The 22902-nt window shown below is 45.5% G+C and overlaps 1 protein-coding gene across 4 annotated transcripts in view; it reads right to left on the bottom strand.

Annotated features, from left to right (window-relative positions):
* The window catches only part of LOC135913786 (putative protein kinase C delta type homolog), a 725274-nt gene that overhangs the window by 529515 nt on the left and 172857 nt on the right, over positions 1 to 22902 (bottom strand). The window contains exon 1 of one of the 4 annotated variants that reach the window (XM_070541300.1): positions 21946 to 22040. The exons of 2 other annotated variants lie outside the window; for them this stretch is intronic. The gene's annotated coding sequence lies outside the window, so the exon portion shown is untranslated. Of the gene's footprint in view, positions 1 to 15530; positions 15637 to 21945; positions 22041 to 22902 lie in introns of those variants that run through there. One more of the 4 variants, XM_070541299.1, reaches the window with a different exon arrangement.

The following is a 22902-nucleotide window of genomic DNA, read 5'->3' as shown; positions in this document are numbered from 1 at the left end:
AGTAGTGACAGTGAATGCGTAATACAGCAATAAAACTGTGAACCACGGAATTAGCTTTTTATTTGGTGAACTTGTGCACATGAAAGCAAGTTACAATATGAAAAAAAAACACTTGTTATCAGCACGGATACCGAAAAACAAATATGACTATTCGTCGAACATGGTAGTGGAGCTGTTGAAGCAAATTTGGCGTTAAACTGTCCCAACCTATAGCATATATAACGGTCTTTCCGGTTAACGGTGTGTAGGACTTACGCAATTTTGTGAATTTTGTCACTGCAACCATGGTGCAAGGAAAAGTAAGTTGTTTTGCTATACGCAAAGTTTAAATAAATAAATAAATAAATAAATAAATAGATAAATAAATAAATAAATAATCCTTTTTTAACATACGAGTATCGTAATATGTTGAAATTATGTAATACCCGGAAAGGGCTCCTTAAAGGACCATAAATTATGATTATGATGATGATGATGATGATATTGTTACGCGGAAACGCAGTAGGAAAACTATATTCAGCGTGTATGTACAAGGGGTAGCAAGCACCGAGCAACATGGAAGCCTGCCAACATCAAGCAATACACGTCGCCATCCTCAGATCAGTCAGAGCGCCGTACTTTCCATTAACTCTTAGTCCCCACATCATCGCCTTGGGGCAGCACACAGCATGACACCCGGCAGCAGAAGCACCGGCCCGCCGCCAGTAAAGACCCACAGCAGAGGAGAGGGGGTAACGCTTGACTATCGAAACAGGGACGACGTCTGTGGACATCGGAACAGGAGATCTAGTGGGACTGCAGGACGTAATCTCGTACGTGACGTCAGTCACTTGTCGAAAGACGCACTATGGGCCCGTGTAGCGAGAAAGGAGCTTTCAGAAAGGCCCAGACGTCTCGAGGGGGTCCATAGTAGCATGAGGGCACCTGGAGGAAAACGCTCGTTGCGGTGTCACTGGTCGTAATGGCGCTTGTGATTGTCTGGGAAGCACTATGTCAACTACGGGTTATATTCCACACGTAATCAGCCCATGTAATGGCGTCGCGTGCATATTCACTAGTTGAGGTTGCAGGGGAAGCAAGAAATGTGTACTACGGTAAAGTTAGTTCAAGTCCGAACAAAAGATCAACAAAACAAAAGGCATCCCGACGCTGTTCGTGAGCGATGTTAAGCAACTGGCTCACGGAAAAGATGCAGTCCAGGGATTCAGTGCGCGAAGAGTTACAGTAGGCGACAGAGTAGCGGATCAAACAATCCGCATCTTTGTGTCTTGTATACGACCGTGTAGGTGTACTCTTGCAGGCTCAATGCCTATCGTGCGAGTGTGCCTGTAGGATCTCTCAAAGAGGCGATCCAACAGAGGGCATGGTGGTCGGACACTACTGTGAACAGTCGGTCAAACAGATAAGGGCGAAAGTCTGCACTTATGCTCTGTAATTCAGTAATTTCGTACCGATGTTGACAGCAGCCTGCTGGCATAAGTGATGACGCGTTTGGCTCCGCGATGACATTTGGCCAAGACAGTGCCTATTCCTTAACTACTCGCGTCAGTGCGGACTTCGGTTTTGGCTGATGGGTCAAAGTGGACCAAAATAAAGAGTGCGCATTGTTAAGAGTGCGGTTAGCACGGAGAAAGCCGCGGCTAGTTCAGAACTCCACGTAACAGAATAGTCTTGTTTGAAAAGATCTGCGAGTGGCTTCACAATCACTGCAATTTTTTTTTTTTCAAACAGACGAAAATAAGAACAGAGCCCACAAAGCTGGGAATATCTTTGGCGGACTTGGGCACAGGCAAGTCTTTCACGCTCAAATATTCCCCCGGTCAGGTCGTGCTCGGGAGAGTCAGGTGCGTCGGCTTTTATACCCGACTCTTAGAGGGTCCCAGTGTTATCGCTGCTGAGACGTGGCTTCCAAAAAGTACTGCACGATTCGCATTGCGCATGCAATCTGATTAGAGAACAATCGCAAACCAAGCCAACGGAAACAAGCGCCAACGAGACCAAACCAAGCAAACGAAACAAGCGCGAGACAGAGCTGACGCGAGCAGACGATGGCACGAAACGAGCAGTACGGCTGAGACCAGTTACCAGTACGCATCGAGCGGTTAGGTGGGTCCACATGACACCAGTTTCTCGCGCGCACGTCACTGAAGGGGCCCCCTCTCATTGGTCTCCGCGTTCAGTGTTTCATCTTTCGCCGTGCTCGTTCACTCGGTTACGCCGCCGACGCCACCGATGCCGATGCTGACGCTCGTCGTAAAAAGGGGCGCCCAAGAGCTGCGCTCTAAAATTACTGGGCATGCACATTTTGGTGGCTGATGGCCCAGTGGGAAGAACAATTTTAAGACTATCGAAAATGTGTTGCTATAGCGGTCATAAGCCAAAACAACGCACGCTTCTAATACAGAACGGCGTCCTTCACACGGACGGCAAGATATATAAATTGTTTCTGGAAATAAATCTTACATGTCAACCGGCGCTCGTCCAGTGTACATGTCTCTTTCATTATGAATGTTTGCTAGGTCCTTGCTGCAAACATGAGTGCGTAACCCTGCATGCCCGTTTTTTACAGGCAAGATTTACTTAGCCACTCCCCACTCTCTGCTTCTCGTCTAGCTACGGAAGTTCAATGAAATTATGACACCTAGCGCACCGGTAAAGACATTGCGTGTTGTCCGACCAACTTCAAACTGTGCAGAAGAGAAAATTTGCCGAAGGTATCCAAATACCCTGGTGCTGAATACACAGAGCTTTTCGTTCGTAAGTGCTGTTTTTCATTGGTTGATCACCTTCGCTAATAATATGTCCTGCGTCGCTATTGGCTGGCACGAATCCTTTTAGGGTAAGAGCTCTTTGTGAATACGGGTACCTTATGTTTTATAACGCATGGAAACTTCAAACTATATCATAAAAGGCAGTAAGACGTCTATGCAGTGGTACGGCAGCAAAGTTAACAGAACATCGGAACAAGAAGTCTCGTCCTCGCTGTTGGATGTTTTATTTTACACTGATAAATGTAAGGCCCTGCCCAGGGACATTTGCAAACACGCAGCTGAGCTGGATTCAGAAAGGAGACGTCCACTTACATGGCGCTAGGTGTGTATGATGCACCCAACTGTTTGCTTCCATTCCTTACAGAAACATTAAAGAGGAACACTGAATCACTTATGACTGACAGAGTATTGTTTAGAGGCTGTTTTGCTTGGCTTCGTGGTACTGCTAGAAGATACTACGAAGGCACAAGTTCTTGGTTTTCGCCCCAGAGCCTCAGCACCACTACGTCAGTGTTACGTCACGAATCCTCCTAATTGGGCCCTTGTGGCAAAGTATAGAAATTTTTTTCGAAGCTTTGCCCATTCAGTCTTTGAATCTTTTAGGGCATGACGTTGTCAGTAATTAACGAGGTTCGTGCAAACGATGGTAAAAAACTACGGCGCCGTGGGGAGCTGGTGCGCGAACATCAGCCAGCGTCGTCCCATTTTTTTCTTACTAGACCTCCTGTGATGGTAAGAGCTGATGTTTCGCTATAGCAGAAGGATGAACAAGTAATTTAGCACAAATTAGCTTTCTCTTAGGTGCCCTTTTAACTCCTGCGCTCAAGAAACAATGTATTCTTGTGCACGGATGCTAAGTTGAGATTCAGCACCACTGGAAAAAAAAAAGAGAGCATGAGTTTCATTGTTTGAGTTATGTAAAAAGCATAACAACTTGGCGTAATTTTTTCAAGGGGAAAGGCGAGGAGGAGATCTGCACCACCAAAAGAGACGCATGGAGCCATACGCTGGAGACTACAGCACTCCCTTCACGAGATAATGGTTATGCCATGTGATACATTCCCGTAGAGCATCGTAGTTTGCGCAGTTTAGTCAAACTGACGTTTTGCACATGTCGATGTGAAATGACCTTCTAACATATGAAGAGTCTCAGGAGGGTAACGGGTTGGCGTACATAAAGGCGGCATGAAAAAAATACGTTATCAAAAAAGAAGCTTAAAAATAATACATAATCAATGTAGGTGTCCTCACCAAAAGCCATACTTTAGCGTCGTCATCGCAAAAAATATTGGGAAATATTGGGAAATATTGGGAATATGGGGATTGGGAAGAATTGGGGATAAAGGTTAATGGAGAATACCTTAGTAACTTGCGATTCGCTGATGATATTGCCTTGCTTAGTAACTCAGGGGACCAATTGCAATGCATGTTCACTGACCTGGAGAGGCAAAGCAGAGGAGTGGGTCTAAAAATTAATCTGCAGAAAACTAAAGTAATGTTTAACAGTCTCGGGAGAGAACAGCAATTTACAATAGGCAGCGAGGCACTGGAAGTCGTAAGGGAATACATCTACTTAGGGCAGGTAGTGACGGCGGATCCGGATCATGAGGCGGAAATAATCAGAAGAATAAGAATGGGCTGGGGTGCGTTTGGCAGGCATTCCCAAATCATGAACAGCAGGTTGCCATTATCCCTCAAGAGAAAAGTTTTTAACAGCTGCATCTTACCAGTACTCACGTATGGGGCAGAAACCTGGAGGCTTACGAAAAGGGTTCTACTCAAATTGAGGACGACACAACGAGGTATGGAAAGAAGAATGATAGGTGTAACGTTAAGGGATAAGAAAAGAGCAGATTGGGTGAGGGAACAAACGCGAGTTAATGACATCTTAGTTGAAATCAAGAAAAAGAAATGGGCATGGGCAGGACATGTAATGAGGAGGGAAGATAACCGATGGTCATTAAGGGTTACGGAATGGATCCCAAGGGAAGGGAAGCGTAGCAAGGGGCGGCAGAAAGTTAGGTAGGCGGATGAGATTAAGAAGTTTGCAGGCACGGCATGGCCGGCATGACCGGGGTTGTTGGAGAAGCATGGGAGAGGCCTTTGCCCTGCAGTGGGCGTAACCAGGCTGATGATGATGATGATGATGACATAATATGTTGTTCTAGTGCCAATATGCGTCATTCTCAGTGCTAAGCAAAGTAGGCCTCTCTATGCGCCAGCTACATCGCGATTAAATATCAATCATTTCAGCCGTACAGGGACCTCTTCCTTCCAGATAACCGATGGTAATGCGCTGTACTCTCTAAAGTGCCGAAGGGAGTGAAGATTATTTCTGCGCGGGCTGGCTTAACACAACTCGCGTATATTACGTGAACGCACATATGCCTCCATAGATAGACTACTTATGTTTGACTTTAGCAGGATGCCTTACCTCAGGAGCTGCTATATCAATATTAGAGAACGTGGGAACCCCTGTGCTAGTATTCAAGATGCTGTATATTTATCGACTGTTGTTTATAGAGGTTCTAAATGAAAGACATCCCGTTCAGTGTAGTGCGCATTAAAATAGGCCGAATGAAATAAATTGGTTTCCGAGTGCTATTCTACCGTGTACGAGTATATATGGTTAGAAGGCCATATCGGAGATTCCAAATGTACTTGAAGTCCACAGACAGGTACTGAATTAATAAATTTATTTTTACGAGGCCATCCAGAGCAGCTAGAGGCCCTGTATTTGATAATGTACTCACTACCATATAACACCGACGGCAAGAGGAACATTTTAATAAGGCAATCACATTCAGTTAGAAAAAAAAATTAAGAATGTCGAGATACGCCCGGAAACTCGAGCATGACTTCATAACTCTGCAATTCAGCATGACAATTACCGTCATAATAGTGTAGGCTGCAGGAGATGCGACATCTAAGCAATACAAAGTTGATGTATTATGCGTGGTTCTGCAATTTACCATTAATTAGTGAGTAGCAAGTTCGAAAAAAAAATCGTGCTAATATTTTGAAAATTTCACGCATGCCGTAAACTCGCTTGCGAACTTTTTTCTGGTTTCTGAAGTCGCGGATTTGCAACCTTTTTATCTGAATTGTCCTTATTCCTACGGACTTTCGGCAATTTGTTGTCATACCTATGAGGCCGTAGCCATAATTTTGCATGCTAAAGTAGGTGGAATGCAGCTCGTTTTCCTACGTGCAAAACATTTCCTCGGAATTGGTCAAGTAGTTCTCTAATGATAACATTCATGTGTTTTGGATATATCTGGCGAGCAATGGACACTGGGGTAAAGCTTCCTCTCAAAGCGTAAGTGACGCACAATCCGTTATTTCTAATAGATCATTCCACGAATGCACCTAAAATGTTCGTGTTTCTTGCTGGCACTTCAAGTTTGCCCATGTATCCGGATACGACGTGAAGTTTTTAAGAGGAAGATTAGAACTATGCCCCTATCGGAATGCATGGGAACGGAGAAGCCAAGTTTCTGGGCAACCACTGCACCAGATTTGATACAAGTATGTTCATTTAAAAGAAAGAGTTAAAATCCAGTTAATGTATTGTGCGCATTTTTAATCTAGACCATTAATGTTTAATAAGTAGTCTTTATTGCAAAAGAAAAAAAAAACGATACTATCAAGTTTACAATCCGTAACTCAGTTATGAAAAACGATATCGCAATTCCCTAGAGTGCGCCTAATAACATATCCGAAGTGGATAAAATTAATGTACAAAACGCTCCTTAGAAATACTCGACTGATTTGTAAGCGGGACTTATGCAAAACTTTTGCAAACTTTACTACACGATCACCTGAGTGGTATATTTGTACAGCAAATTTGTCCGCTTTGGATGCTCTTACGTACACAGTTTATATAAATGCGATATCTCCTTTGATGCAAAGGTACAATAAATTCAAATTAAATTATGGGGTCTTGCGTGCAAAAACCACTTTCTGATAATGAGGCACGCCGTAGGGGAGAAGTCCGGAAATTTCGACCACCTAGGGGTCTTTAACGTGAACCTAAATCTACGCGTATACGGCGTTTTCGCATTTCGCCACCATCGAAATGCGGCCGCCGTCGCCGGGATTCGATCTCGCGACCTCGGGCTCCGCATCCTAACACCATAGCCACTGAGCAACCACGCCGGCACAGGTACGAATATGTAAACTGTGGGCTTCGATCTTTCTATATTGATCAATCTTTAGAATAATGAAAACTTGCACACATTAAGTAAAAAAAAAAACATTCGCTTCCAACAGTCGCTAGAATTTGATATTCTCTCTCAAGGGCAACAGATTCCATTCAGATTGGTCCAGGAGCTGTCCCATTAAATCACCGCTGCGTTTTACGTTTCTTCGAACAGGCAGCGTCGGAGTACCGCTCGAGGTAAAGCTTCCTCTTAACGCTAAAAACCAATTTCAGGCTCTGGTTCCACGATCACCTACGCCAGAGACAAGGCTAATTTTCTGCGCCGTCAGGGTCTTTACATCTCACTAATGGCGTTCAAGCCTGCTTCGCGGTGCTGCCCTATACAAATTTCCGGGCGTTGCTTTCGTTTCTTGGAGCCTTCATTTTATTTCCTGTTGGTTCCGCGCCGAAGGAAAAGCACTCATCTGGCCCTTTCTCGGCCCACGTGAGGATGAAGTGGTTCTGTCGTACAGCACCGCTCATTTTGATTTCTTTTTTTACACTTTCTGGCATTACAAGTACGCGTGAATATTCCATGCAACGGCAACCAATTTCAGTCCAATGCTGTTGCAGCAGCAGCCTCACTTGTCGAGATATGACATTTAAGCGTGCCGCAACCTATGTCAAATGTTGATCCGAGGCTCGAATAACGTAGGAAAATCGGTCATGGCGTAGAGAAAATAAATAATAAACTCCACGTAGGGTTGCCCATTCTCGAGTGAACGAAGTGTGGATGGAGGTTGGGATGGATAGTGAAGTTAGAGGAGAAAGAGTAAGCAGAAGAAGAAGAAGAGGAGGAGAAGGGGGAGAAGGAGGAGGATGCGTTGTGCGACGACCAACCTTGACAGTGTCGGGAGCCGCCAATCTTTATGTGCAATAAAATGGAAAAAGTTTGAGCCCTACCATGTCAAAATTTCAAACAAGTAAGGTACTGTATAGCTGACTGGCTAAGGCGGCTACTAACCATGGTTCTACGATCGTTCACCTACGATGGTTCTCAGCTGAGCAATGCATCGTCTCCCTTCCCACTTTCGCAATAAGTGTCCGCTGATTTCCTGAAAAGAACGTCATCGGCGAAACTTGCGTCGCTTACATCAACCTTTGCGGTTCCCTATACGTTGGACAGATCGCTACTAGACAGCTTCAATCTGAAAAAAATACGAAGCTGTAGACAAGTTATGGCAGAAATTTAACGAAGGCAGTGCGTTCTGTGAAAATAACTTTATCCCAACTAAAATAAAACATTTGAAACAAGCATTATTCGTATGAAAAGTACAGCGCATGCGCCGAAACCTAGGTAATCCGGACGACATTCTCAGACTTGCCAGTGAACTAAAGGCCGCAAAACGTCCTTGTGTAACACTTTTTCTACTGCGCCGACAACTTTCATGGCACAACATCCACAAACACTTTGCAGCTACCTATCCAGGCCTGAAAGTTCTGCGATTCAGTTATAAAATGATGGTAAAATTACTGAGGACGCACTAATAATAGCGAATGCATTCAATGCCTATATTCAGTCGATATTCACGCGCTCTACTGCTCCTATAGAAAAAGAACATGTCTTAGCCTCGAGGATAAAAATGGCACTAGCAGTGTTCAGTGAAAAAAAAATTTGAACTTGCTGCTGCAAATGGATGTCACAAAATCTTCAGGACCGGAAAACATCTCTAATAAGTTCTTAAGGCGTTATGCAGAACAATTGGCGCTTTTACCAAATACGCACCGCGTCTCTGCAAATATTTACCCTACCAACAGACTAGATAAGTATATACAAGACGACCCTATGCATAAAATAAAAGCGCTTAAAAAGTTGAGCTTTAACATGTATCGGTCCATTTCGCTAACCAGCTCCTGCTGTAAGTACATGGAACATATATCTGGAACATGGTCTTTTACCCGGAAGTCGGACAGTATCCCTACCATATTAACAATTACACTGTTACAACAGCTACACAATATAAGTATCTAGGGGTTCTATTCACATCAAATCTTTCTTGTACAGAGCATATCACGTCCATTTCAGCTAATGCCTCCCAATTGTTGAGGTACTTGCGACGCAACTTAAGAAGTGTTCCTTCAAATGTTCGCAAGCTAGCTTACCTAACTCTCGTTCGTCCCAAGCTCCAAGCTGGGAGTATGCATCTCCCATTTGGTCCTCTCACCGAAAATACCTAATTGAAACGCTAAAACGGATCCAGCATAGAGCAAGGCGCTTTATCATGAATGATTACAGCTACCAGTCTAGTGTTACACAAATAAAACTTAAGCTTTCATTACAATCCTTGAGCACTCGCCGAGACATTGCCCTTTTATCACTGTTCCACAAATTCCTTCACTCCACTCGAACACCCGCATGCTTGAAACGACACTACTCCACGTCACATAGGCTTCATAATCATTTCAGCTATGCCCGCCTTTACGGGTCTACAAAAGCATTCCATTACTCTGCTCTTCCTCGTGCTATCAGAATATGGGATTCGCTCCCGGACAGCATTGCAAGCCAATCTAACTAGGATTCATTCCGTGATGACTAAAGGAAAGTGAAGTTTTACGTTTGTCGCACAATGCTTTCTATACTTGCACTATCTTTTTCAGCTTATTTTCGCATTATTACTGTTATGTCGCGATGTTTGCCGTTTCGTTGGAATGTCGCGTCCGTAACTTTTCTGTCATTGTTTTTCATCATTACTGTTTTTATTAATTACACGACTTCACTGAAAACAATATGTGTGATTTATTCCTTGTTATTATATTATGTTTTTTATGTTTGTTCTTTTCCCTAGTGAATCGTGATCTAAATAATTCTTTTTTCATCTCAGTTGTATTTTGGTTGTAGGTTGTAAACAGATATGGTTTATAGATGTCTCGTATTCAATGTATTTTCTATGTACTGCCCCCCTTACTCAATGCCTCACTTTGAGGCCTGTAAGGTATTTTTAAATAAATAAATAAATAAATATGGTTAACAAATCATTAATTCCGTACGTCTGAATTGGTCAATTATGACTCACTACAAACAACACGGGTTCCGCAAAGGAGTTTGCACGCAAGTTCTAGAAATAGTTCATGACTTTGCGGCTGCAATTAGCTCCCAACTTTAACCTGATTCAACATTCATTGACTTTTCGAAGGCCTTAAACAGAGCAATGTATTGTAATTTAATTAACCAACTCAGTGCCATTGGAATTGAAGACAAATTAGAATCATGGATAAGCGCATACGTTTCTAACCGCAGGCAGTACGTTAACGTGGGCGATGCAGAATCCGAATGTCTAGAAATTTTTCAGGGGTTCCACAGGGTTCTATACTAGGTCCCATTTCATGTTTAATATGTGTAAATTATTTGCACCTTCATATTGAGCCGGGAGTGACATTAAGACTTTTCGCAGCAGGTTGCGTCATATACACCACAATATGAGCCCAGGCCAATTGAGTAAAATTACATCCTTCGTTCTTTAGTACCGCCAAATGTTCCAGGAATGAGGCATATACATAAACTTAAGCACGACTGTGTGCATGTCGATAACGCATAAAAACAAAGCCATTAAAATTCTCCTACAACCTCATGGGATCAGCTGTTGCCCGCACACAATCGTTTAAATACTTTGGGGTAAGGATAACAACGGCGCTGAAATGGGTCACGCATATTAAAGATACATGCCAGAAGGCATTTAGACAGTTAGGCTTCACAGCACCGTCCAATGTTAGGTCATCGAGCTACAAATCTCTCGTGCGTCCCATCCTCGAATATAGCCACATAGTCTGGAATACACGTGAAGCTTATCTGGCCAAACGTTTAGATGCAATCATGGAGGCTATGATCATGGAGGAGCAGCGGTGGCGTAGATGTAGAACACCCGCCTCGCGTGCAAGAGGTCCGTGGTTCGAATCCCAGTGCCGGCAATTTTCCACCGGATTAAAAAAAAGACAAAAAATCCGCCTGTTGATAAAATTGCACAAACAGGCCTGGAGTGTGGCCTGATCCCGGTGACCAGAACCGGTAACGCACTCCCTCACCAAAGCAGGATTGGCCACCCTGGTGCAGTACTTGGCCACAACCTCCTATGAACACAACAATCAAACCCCGGCCCTCAGTCCCCAGCAGCTGCAAAGCAACTGACCACGGCGGCGGTCAGACCAGCGACGCAGCAGAGGGTGCGCTAAGAATCACTGGCTCCGGACAGGCCGTGATTGGAATATGAACCTGGCAACGCTTAACGCTAGAACGTTATCTAGTGAGGCGAGTCTAGCAGTGATATGGGCAGTAAATGGGATATAATAGGGCTCAGTGAAGTTAGGAGGCCAAAAGAAGCATATACAGTGCTAAATAGTGGGCACGTCCTGTGCTACCGGGGCTTAGCGGAGAGAAGAGAACTGGGAGTCGGATTCCTGGTTAATAAGAATATAGCTGGTAACATACAGGCATTCTATAGCATTAACGAGAGGGTGGCAGGTCTTGTTGTGAACCTTAATAAGACGTACAAATTGAAGGTCGTACAGGTGTGTGCCCCTACATCCAGTCATGATGACCAGGAAGTCGAAAGCTTCTGTGAAGACGTAGAATCGGCAATGGGTAAGGTCAAAACAAAATACGCTGTACTGATGGGCGACTTAAATGCCAAGGTAAGCAAGGCGCAGGCTGGAGCCAAGGCAGCGAGCGAATATGGCATAGGCACTAGGAATAGCAGGGGAGAGTTATTAGTCGAGTTTGCAGAACGAAATAACATGTGGACAATGGATACCTTCTTCCACAAGTGAGATAGCCGAAAGTGGACGCAGAGGAGCCCGAAGGACGAGACTAGAAATGAAATAGACCTTATACTCCGCGCTAACCCATTCATCATACAAGATGTGGACGTGCTCGGCAAGGTGCGCTGCAGTGACCATAGGACGGTAAGGCCTCGAATTAGCCTAGACTTGAGGAGGGAACGGAAGAAACTGGTACATAAGAAGCCGATTAATGAGTTAGCGGTAAGAGGAAAAATAGAGGAATTCCAGATCAAGCTACAGAACAGCTATTCAGCTTTAACTCAGGAATACGACCTTAGTGTTGAAGCATTGAACGACAATCTTGTGGGCATCATTAAGGAGTGTGCAATGGAAGTCGGTGGTAACTCCGTTAGGCCGGATACCAGCAAACTATCGCAGGAGACGAAAGATCTGATCAAGAAACGCCAATGTATGAAAGCATCTAACCCTACAGCTAGAATAGAACTGGCAGAACTTTCGAAGTTATTCAACAAGCGTAAAACAGCGGACATCAGGAACTATAATATGGATAGAATTGAACAGGCTCTCAGGAACGGAGGAAGCCTAAAAGCAGTGAAGAAGACACTAGGAATTGGCAAGAATCAGATGTATGCCTTAAGAGACAAAGCCGGCAATATCATTACTAATATGGATGATATAGTTCAAGTGGCTGAGGAGTTCTATAGAGATTTATACAGTACCAGTGGCACCCACGACGATAATGGAAGAGAAAATAGTCTAGAGGAATTCGAAATCCCACAGGCAACGCCAGAAGAAGTAAAGAAAGCCTTAGGAGCTATGCAAATGGGGAAGGCTGCTGGGGAGGATCAGGTAACAGCAGATTTGTTGAAGGATGGTGGACAGATTGTTCTAGAGAAACTGGCCACCGTGTATACGCAATGCCCCATGACCTCGAGCGTACCGGAATCTTGGAAGAACGCTAACATAATCCTAATCCATAAGAAAGGGGACGCCAAAGACTTGAAAAATTATAGACCGATCAGCTATAAAATCAGGAATCAACTAGAATCAGGAACACCTTAGACTTCTGTCAAGCAAAGGACCAGGCAGGATTCGGTAAAGGCTACTCAACAATAGACCATATTCACACTATCAATCAAGTGATAGGGAAATGTGCAGAATATAACCAACCCTTATATATAGCTTTCATTGATTAAGAGAAAGCGTTTGATTCAGTCGAAACCTCAGCAGTCATGGAGGCATTACGGAATCAGGGTGTAGATGAGCCATATGTAAAAATACTGGAAGATATCTATAGCGGCTCCACAGCCACCTTAGTCCTCCATAATGCAAGCAACAAAATCCCAATAAAGAAAGGCGTCAGGCAGGGAGATACGATATCTCCAATGCTATTGACAGCGTGTTTACAGGAGGTATTCAGAGACCTGGATTGGGAAGAATTGGGGATAAAAGTTAATGGAGAATACCTCAGTAACTTGCGATTCCCTGATGATATTGCCTTGCTTAGTAACTCAGGGGACCAATTGCAATGCATGCTCACTGACCTAGAGAGGCAAAGGAGAAGAGTGGGTCTAAAAATTAATCTGCAGAAAACTAAAGTAATACTTAACAGTCTCGGGAGAGAACAGCAATTTACAATAGGCAGCGAGGCACTGGAAGTCGTAAGGGAATACATCTACTTAGGTCAGGTAGTGACGGCGGATCCGGATCATGAGACGGAAATAATCAGAAGAATAAGAATGGGCTGAGGTGCGTTTGGCAGGCATTCCCAAATCATGAACAGCAGGTTGCCATTATCCCTCAAGAGAAAAGTATATAATAGCTGTGTCTTACCAGTACGCACCTACGGGGCAGAAACCTGGAGGCTTACGAAAAGGGTTCTACTCAAATTGAGGACGACACAACGAGCCATGGAAAGAAGAATGATAAGTGTAACGTTAAGGGATAAGAAAACAGCAGATTGGGTGAGGGAACAAACGCGAGTTAATGACATCTTAGTTGAAATCAAGAAAAAGAAATGGGCATGGGCAGGACTTGTAATGAGGAGGGAAGATAACCGATGGTCATTAAGGGTTACGGACTGGATCCCAAGGGAAGGGAAGCGTAGCAGGGTCGGCAGAAGTTAGGTGAGCGGATGAGATTAAGAAGTTTGCAGGGGCGCCATGGCCACAATTAGTACATGACCGGGGTTGTTGGAGAAGCATGGAAGAGGCCTTTGCCCTGCAGTGGGCGCAACCAGGCTGATGATGATGATGATGGAGGCTATCACAGGAGAGGCATAGAAGAGCAGAGGAAAGGCCCCGGCCAGAACGGATGTATTGGAGAAAGTGTGGCGGAAGTCACGTGCTGTACGTCACAGCAACCACGCTCCTGAAACTCTCGCTGCTGCTCTAGGCCTATTAAAAGTGAGTGAGGTAGGTTTTTTCGACCCGTGTCTTCCTCGCAGCAGATTCTGACTCAACCTGACTTTGGGACGTGGCGTGCGAGCTTGAAAATCGTCTTTTGGGTCCGCGCGTGTGAGTTTCCAGTCAGCAACAGGCATGCTCATGTAATCATGGCGTGGGTCTTCGTCGTCGTCTTCAACGTGCCAAGGAAATGCACAGGAGCATGTCTGCTTCACTAAAACTGTTACAGAAGTTCCGTAGACCCTGTGCTGAAGCGTGTCGGCAGCACACACTACCGGCGGCTCGTAGCAATGCGAGTTCGAAGCCACCGCTTAACCGCTCTGGCGAGTTGATTGGAGACTCAATAGGAGATATCACACCAACATGGCTAAGTTTCGGGCTTTAAAAACGTGACGTCAAGGCCTCTTCTATATTATTTCTTTCCTCCATGGAGGCAAATACAAAACAAGGCCCTTCGTTTCGTTTATTCGAAGTACTCCCGGAGTGACAGCGTGACGGGACTGCGCGACCGCGCCTCCATACAGACCCTGGAAATCCGTCGACGGATCGCTGCAATGAAATTCTTATATCCCGTTTATCACGACAACATAGCTATCAACAAGACCAATGACCTAAGGGCAATGCTCGAGCAGAACCAACCGTGCTAAGTCTATAAGGTTTTTTTTTTTATCGAGCTGTGACACTTTCAAATATTCCTTTTTTTCCACCTGCTATAGTACTCAGGGAAAAGCTACCATGAAAGCGAGTACCTTGGTCTACCATCTACGGAGGCATTCGCCAATAAACTTGAAAAATTATTTTGCTGAACGCAACTCATAAAATGTTGCCGCTCCCAAGCTGTGTTTTCAGTGATCTAGCCTTTTCCATAAATTAATTTCAAATTAAATTTTGAAATTGGTTGCTACTGAACGCGCTTGAGAGAAGCACACAACCACTGCAGAAGCACTTCGTCACGTGGCCTTTTTATCCTATCTCGCTCGATTTCTTTGCTACCCCTTAAAATCGACTACGTGAGACGTATCGTAAAGGAAACAACTCGAATGGTGGTTTCTGAAGGTGCTCGACAATTCTGCTTGCCATGCTTAGGGTTCTCAGCCAATAATTACAATGTTAGATAATCATACTTAAATAATGAATGAGTTATGGGGAAAAAGTGTCTGAGACACTGGGCTATTGCGAATAGTATGCGTTCGATCAATTCACTTCCGATGCACCTTTAATTTTTAAATTCTTGGCTCAAGTTATGTGGGACACGCATAACTTGAGCCAAGATATATATATATATATATATATATATATATATATATATATATATATATATATATATATATATATACTTCACGTACTAATGCCGTAACTCGGCTGATGACAACGGTTATAGACGCGTACAGTTACAGCAAACAACAAAATAACACGTACCATAAATACAGCTGTGTTTGGACAACTTTCTGTGGGGGAGACTTGAGTTGTTGTAGGCTACTGGTGGAATTAGCCTTGCAGTTGCTGCCGGCAATTGCTCCACCGTAGCGACACCTAAAATAAAGTATATCACATAATCAGACAGACCTCATAATTACAAATGGTCACTCCTCAGTTCACCATGTGGAGGCCGAATTCGTGTCCTGCAGGTAATATAAAAGAAGGCGAGAGACCTCCTTCCTACACAACCAGCTGCCGCGCGGGAAGACAATGTCCTGAAGAGAACTGTGAGGAACTCCTGTCTTCCTGAGGGACCCGAATAACACCCTCCTTTCCGCGTTATACACAGTACAGCACATTAGGTAATGTTCTATGTCACCGCACACACCACATGTTGAACATAATGGTGATAACGCCAGGCCAGTCTTATACATCCACGCAGGGGTACGAGCAGAGCCCATGCGAATGCGGAGCAGTAAAGTGGCTTGGTTTCTTTTGAGACCCTTGGTCACACATGGCTTATGAGGTGAGCTCCACAAAGAACTGAAGTGGCCCAACACCGCTTTTCTGAAGAGGCTGTTGTCTTCCTGAGGCACTCTTCTCAGTGGATTCCCAGACAGCGCTCTATGGGTGAGGCTGTTCGCCATCTCGTTGCCTATGATACCTATGTTCGAGGGCGCCCATTGGAAACGTATGGAGAAGCCTTTGATATAGAGATTGTGCACCGAGCGTAGGGGGCTAAGACATATCGCATCAGTAGGGAACCTGCGCTCTAACCATTGAAGGGCAGATTTTGAATCTGTAAGAATGAGGACAGGTTGAGGCGTCCAAAACCATAGTTTCATTAGAGCTGCCTCAGTGGCAACGCTTTCGGCCGTTGTGGAGGACACGACCGCAGTGAAATGAGCAGACCAATCATACTTCAAAGAGGGAATGTGAAAACCAGCTGCACTAGATCGTTTGACCTTGTCCATACAGCCATCAGTAAAGATTTGAAGATGACGTGCATATTCAGTCTCAAGATGTTCCAGCACCAGCGAACGCGTTGCCGCCAGGGTAGAACTCCGCTTAGCGCGTACGTGAGGAATTGTCAACGAACAATCGAGGCTCGCGAATGACCAAGGTGGTTTCAACCTCTTAGTTCGACCTCTAGCGTCAAGACCCAGGTAACAGAGTATTTAGTGCGAAGTACGCTCGGGACTCGGATCTCTTTCGAAAGCGCTGTAGAAGGGCTCGCCCGGCTGCCGTCTGTTTGAGGCGGCCAATTTGCATCAATAACCTTTGTGAAGCGACTAGGTTAAGAGGTCTAGATAGAGATTCATAAAGTACTGCATTGTTAGGAGCAGTGTGCAAAACGCCGAGAGCCCGTCTTAGGCCCTTTCTGTGCAGAACCTCAAGTCGTACCAGATGTGATATCGAGGGGGAAATTAAAGGAAGCTGATGCATTATTCGACTCGTCTCTAGTGCATCCTGCAACCTGATTATTGAAGAAAGGTGATTTCCCATTGCTCACTTGCAACTCTACAAATCACATTGAGACGCGAAGATATCGATGTCACAACCGAGTCCACAGCTCGTCGCCACTGTAGGCGGTAGTCAATAATGACGCCCAAAAAGCACTTGTGTTTCAATTGTCGAAGGCAAGATTGATCAAGGTCTATCTTCAGCCGCGCATACCTTCTTCCTCTACTTGGAAACAGGATGAAGCCAGATTTTTCCAACGAGAGAGTCAACCCAACACCTTGAAGGTAATTTTGAACTGAATGTAATGCCTGTCGAGCTATCAGAGCTAAACGCTTGTGTTGATATGCGGTTAACCAAAAGAAATTTCGTCCGCGTATATCGACATATGGACATGCCTGCAATGTTTTTGCACATTAGCGGGAAGACCAGCCATTACAACGTTAAAGAGCATTGGGGAAAGAACACTTTCCTGAGGTACACCTCCCGATACCACCCTTTCGGTGCTTGTGGTACTTCCTAACCGCACTTGAATTTTACGATCACTGATAAATGAGTGAATGAATCACAGAAGATAGCCCTGTACGCCCATGGCCTGCAAACTATTTAGTATTGAGCTCTGAAGGACGCTATCATATGCTTTTATTACGCCTAGGAAAACAACTAGTGTTGAAAGGCCGAAAGCTCTATGATGTTCAATATAGCTTAGCAAGTCCAAGACGCTACCTTGCGCGCTTAAACCTGTTCGGAATACAGTCATGCATGTTGGCAGAGCCCTTTTATCATCGAGCCACCAAGATAAACGCTTACTTGCCAGTTTCTGCATGAACTTAGCCACGCACGACGTCAGTGGTGCAGGACGATACGAGGCCAAGTCTGTCATTCCTTTGCCAGGCTTCAGCACTGGGACAACACAAGCCACCTTCCATGAAGGAGGAACGTCGCCAGTCTCCCACACTCGATTGAGATGGCTTAGCAGCATCTTCCGGTGTTGCAGAGGTAGGTTCTGCATCATCTGGTTGGTGATGCCGTCAGGACCTGGTGCACATCGACGCTGCAGGCTGCTGAGTGCTGTCTGTAGCTCTCGAAGTGTAAACGGGACGTCCATCACAGACGTAGATGTTGCAGGCAGAGCGCAGGGATGAATTCCTGAACTTGCACTTACAAATGCATCTGTAAATTCCTCTGCCAAGCACACGAGAGGTTTCTGCTTGCGCAGTGCAAGCGCTTCGAAAGGTTTACTAGGACGAGAATCACCAGCAAGACTGCCAATGACTCGCCAAATTCTCGTCATCGGTGACAAAACCATCAAGCTTTCGCAGAAGGACGCCCACTGCGACCAACAGAGCTTGTTCGTATGGCGTCGAATGGCAGAGTTAAGCCTATTGAAGGTCGTCTTCAAGGATCTGTTGTCCTTCTTCGGCATCAGTTGTCGCTCCGCCCTACTGCGCGCTGCGCAAAGGTTCTCGAGTTTTATATCCGGAGTTGGAAAATTATTAGGCAACTTGACCGCTGTGGTAGCAGCCATCTTACCAGAAATCATTTTGTCTATCACATCAACAGAAACACATGCAAGTTGCTCCCTGTAAATGTCCCAATTAACAACATGGCTAGTTTTAGAGCCGCGCATATGGAAGTCGGCGGTAAACACTAAAATTGTATAGTGACTACTTCCCATGCAGTCAGGTGCAGTTGACCTCTTCACGCGGATGTCAGATGAATACAAGGTTAGGTCTACAGATGTGGCTGAGGCTGGAGGCCGTAAGAAAGTGGGACTTCCGTCATTCACCCCGCACAGGTCCAAGCTGTCGATAACTTCTACAAGTTTGCGTCCACGGGAATCTGTGCTCCTGTCACACCAGACAGAGTGATGGGCTTTGAAGTCCCCGCAGGTAATTCGGGGCGCTGGGTAACAGTCACAAAGCTGCTGGAGAAACAAGTCAATTGCTACCTTCTTTCACGGAGACACGTATACGGATGCAACAGAAAGAGTTCGGAAGCCAAGCCGTATCCTCACAGCCGCTACCTCAATACTATCGGTGCAAAGATCGGTGACGTTCAAAGCCACATGAGGAATCTCTCTTCGTATGTAAAGGGCGGCACTTCCCGTGGGAAATGACCTTATGCTGCAATTCTTATGGGCGACATATCCAGTCAGAGATCTCCCGCTTGGTAGGCCAGCCTCCGAGAGGGCCAATACTGGAACACACGTATCTTTCAGAAATAATTTAAGTTCTGCTAATCGACGTATGATCCCAGCGCAGTTCTATTGCATAATGAACGGTACTTTTCGGTGATTTTTAGTTGCACGAGGTTGAAGAAGACTAGCGATAATATAAAGTAAAGGTCGCTGCGAAAGTGGTAATCATCGTATCAAAGGAAAGAACGAGCTGTAGAAAGTTTAGGGTGCCAGTCTGCATCGCTTGAACATATGAACGCAGGACTTCAAACAAAACTTGCAGAAGGTCGGACAGGTCCTGATTTTTGAGCTCCTTATTTTGCTGGACGCACTGCCTCACAACTTCAACGAAAAATGTTGACTGGGACCCACTCTTGGCTACTGCAGCTGGTTTCTTCATGTCTTTTGAGGCGAGGGAATGTCCTTCATGTTGTCGAGTCTGGCTGTGATCTGGTCGCGGAGAAACTTGGACACTTTTTGCTGCAGCAAATCGAACAACCGACTCACCCACAGAGGACTTTGTCGTCTTGCTAAGAACAGGTCGCTCACTGATGTTGCTTGTTACCGCGCTACAAACTTCCGACTTTAACGCAGGGAACTCAACTTCCGAATCTAACGCCGGGAACTCGTCGCTTCCAGGTATCCGCTTCTCAGTAGGTTGCGGTTTGGGACCGCTAATGAAGGACACTCGGCGGCGTAAGGCGCTTACACGAAAGGGGCAGCCACCGAAACTCGCTGGATGGTCACCACCACAATTAGTGCAAGCAAAATCTGCCTTGCAGCCTTTGTAATCGCGGGCGTCACCGCATCGTTTGCAACTTTGATCTTTGATGCGAACTTTGGTTACATGCCCAAAGCGTTGGCACCTAAAGCATCGGGGAGGAGGTTCAACGAATTCTTTGACTGCATGCTTGGAAAACCGAGGTCAATTTTTTCGGGGCGGTCGGTGTTGGGAGCAAACGTTATCACAACGGAGTTAGTAGGTTTCGCTGCCCATTCTTTTTATTGAGTTTCCATCCGGCGCATTAGACGTTTCACGTGCAGATCACCCTGCCGTTTCAAGTATTCAAGAAGGTCGCTTTCCGAATACCCCACTGGTACTCCCCTAATAACACATGTGTTAGTCATGTAGGAGTGGGGCAGCCGGGCTTTAACTCTTATGTCACCAATCTGAGAACACCGGAGAAGAATGTCAATTTGCTCTTCCGTTGTGATATCTAAATAAAGAGCACCTTGCGTTATGAAGCGGCTGCGAATCGGGGGAGATCTCAGCAGTACTTTAATGGCTTCGAAGAGCCTGATAGGGTTCCGCTCTCTCAAATCAACACCCTTCTCTGTTGGCAAAACTACCACTGGGATTCCGACCGTTCTTTGCTTCCGATGACTCACCACCTTGAAGCCGTCGCTGTCCACTTCCGCCATATCAGCCACTTCCTCGTCAGGGTCGACGATAGTTGTGTCGTCCCCACTGAGCGATGCTGACGCACTGGACTGCTTATCGTCCCTGATGTCTGGAAGCTCCACACCTTGCGAGGCCATGGCCTCCGCCGCGCTGGCTTCCTTCGGATGGCGCTGTCCCTTTAAAGATGCCGGCGCTGGAGCAGCCGTACCCTTCCCATAGAAACAGTACCGCCTTAAAGATGCGGCCGCCTTCCAAGAATATAAATAACTCACTTAATGAATAGCAAAACCTATGCAAAAATTACAGAGCTGAGGTGACAACAGATCGAACAGCGTCATCTTCCTCTTCCGCTCCTTTCTATGGTACAATAGCACACGTGATACGATCTTGCCTTACAATTGCACATTTGATACGATCTTGCCTTACTGGCCTATTATGAGGAACTTTTCTTTCTTTCTTTCCTTCTTTCTTTCTTCCTTTCTTCCTTTCTTTCTTTTTTTTCTTTCTTTCTTTCTCTTTTTGTTCATTTCTTCATTTCCTTCCTTTTTCATTACTTCCTCACTTCCTCTCTTTCTTCTGATTCTTTCCTTTCTTTTTCTTCGTTTTTTTGTAGATTGGTGAAAAGTGCGCTTGATGGTGAGTTGAAATATAATCTTTACAAGATGTCAATGCTATACAGGGATCTCTCCTGAGCCACCATGTGCTTCAGCGCTTTCCTCTTCAGCACAAGCGACCACCGGTTCTACACTATCACGCGCACTGGACAGTGCCGATGTTTGCATACATCCGAATCGGTCGACGAGGCTTCAAATACGCGGAAGCGTTTTCACGGAGTCATGTCTACTTCGGCCAGTTCACTGGGTGCCTCCGGTAGGCTTTAAGCGAGGCCGCCACGATTTGCGTGCGGGGACAAGGCGCTCAGCAGTGCAATAACGCGTGCGGTGGTCCGTTGGCGCCGTGTACAAACGGCACTCGACAGTGCATTCCAGAAAGAGAGAGCGCTGGCGAATTGCGCCTCGAACAGTGCCTCCAAGTGGCGGGCCACACGAAGAAAGCAAAACGAATGTACAAAAGCGGAATTGCGGTAGTAACGCTCGCGCCTTCCCACGCAGCGCCGGCTCATATAGAAGAGAGAACGAAAACGCCATGAGAAGGCAAAGGCAATCGGCGAGGAGCGTAGAAACAAAGGTCATTCTGCGAAGGAAGCGTGAAAGAGAGAGGCAGAGGACAGTACCGTAAGAGTAAGAAATAAAAACGAAAGGGAATGGAGCATGCGCGAACAAGGACAAGCAGGAGTAGAAAAGTGGGCAACTCAAGCGGCGAGAGAAGATGAGGGAAAGCAAAGGAAAGTGTGGGGAAACAGGGAAACTCACCGCGGGAATGAACGGAGGGAGATATAGGCGAGGCAGGAAGGCCCTTGATGCGATATGGCTGCTCGAGAGTTGCCCGCCACGGCTTCCCGTCGCTTCCAATCTGGGGCATGAAAACCCAGGAGAAAGTTTCGGTGGGGAGGGGAGAGTAGTGGTAGAATAAAAGAGTGTTGGCACGGTACGCTCATGCGTTAGAATTTCGCTTATGACGCTTTGTGCTGTCTATCACGTGCCTTTCACATCCGTGTAGTTGTGGATGCGCTGCAAGAAACCACAAGAGCGCGCAGTTCAGACCTTAGAGTACGAGTCGCCCACACCATCCAAGCTCTATTGACCCTGAGGACGAAGGGTGAACGGGGCGTTACGCTCAAACAAACACAGAAGCTTGACTTTCGGGTGTCTTTCCAATCGTTTTGTTTTATACCTAAGTGCTGGCCCAGAATATCACTAGACAGAAGACTGTAGGCAGAAGAAGCTGAAACAGTTGACACAGAAGAATACTAAGACTTTCTGCTTCTTCTGTCCATCTCTTTCCCTCTTTCATCTTTATTTTGCGACTAATGTTATTCAAGATTAGAACGTAGCCCTTTTTGTTGTGCCCCGAGCAGTTAGTTTTTAAAATCAATACTCCACGGACGACAATTATCTAGGTGGCATAATAAAATTCCTTTCTGTCTCGTTGTTTTTTTTGGAATAACAATGTCCACTGCCAAGACAACAGCTTGTTCTCGTTTCTTTGTAATATAAGGAATGCGAAAACACGAAAACGGCTGGTGCCTAAGAACGTCTTCCATACGCAAACGACACGTGGTCTTAGTGTGCTGATGGGAATAATCAGGAAGGGGACTCTACCGAGGATGCTGAAAGGCCATTAGGGAGTCAGTAATCAACACTTATAAACAAAACAAACAGTTAGACCACGCAATTCCAGATTTCCGCATACCTGCCAGCACGGGAGAA

This window comes from Dermacentor albipictus, chromosome 6, assembly GCF_038994185.2.
Source record: "Dermacentor albipictus isolate Rhodes 1998 colony chromosome 6, USDA_Dalb.pri_finalv2, whole genome shotgun sequence".
NCBI classification, from domain to species: domain Eukaryota; kingdom Metazoa; phylum Arthropoda; class Arachnida; order Ixodida; family Ixodidae; genus Dermacentor; species Dermacentor albipictus.
The sequence above is the reverse complement of the archived record's forward strand: the minus strand, read 5'-3'. Positions and strand labels throughout refer to the sequence as shown.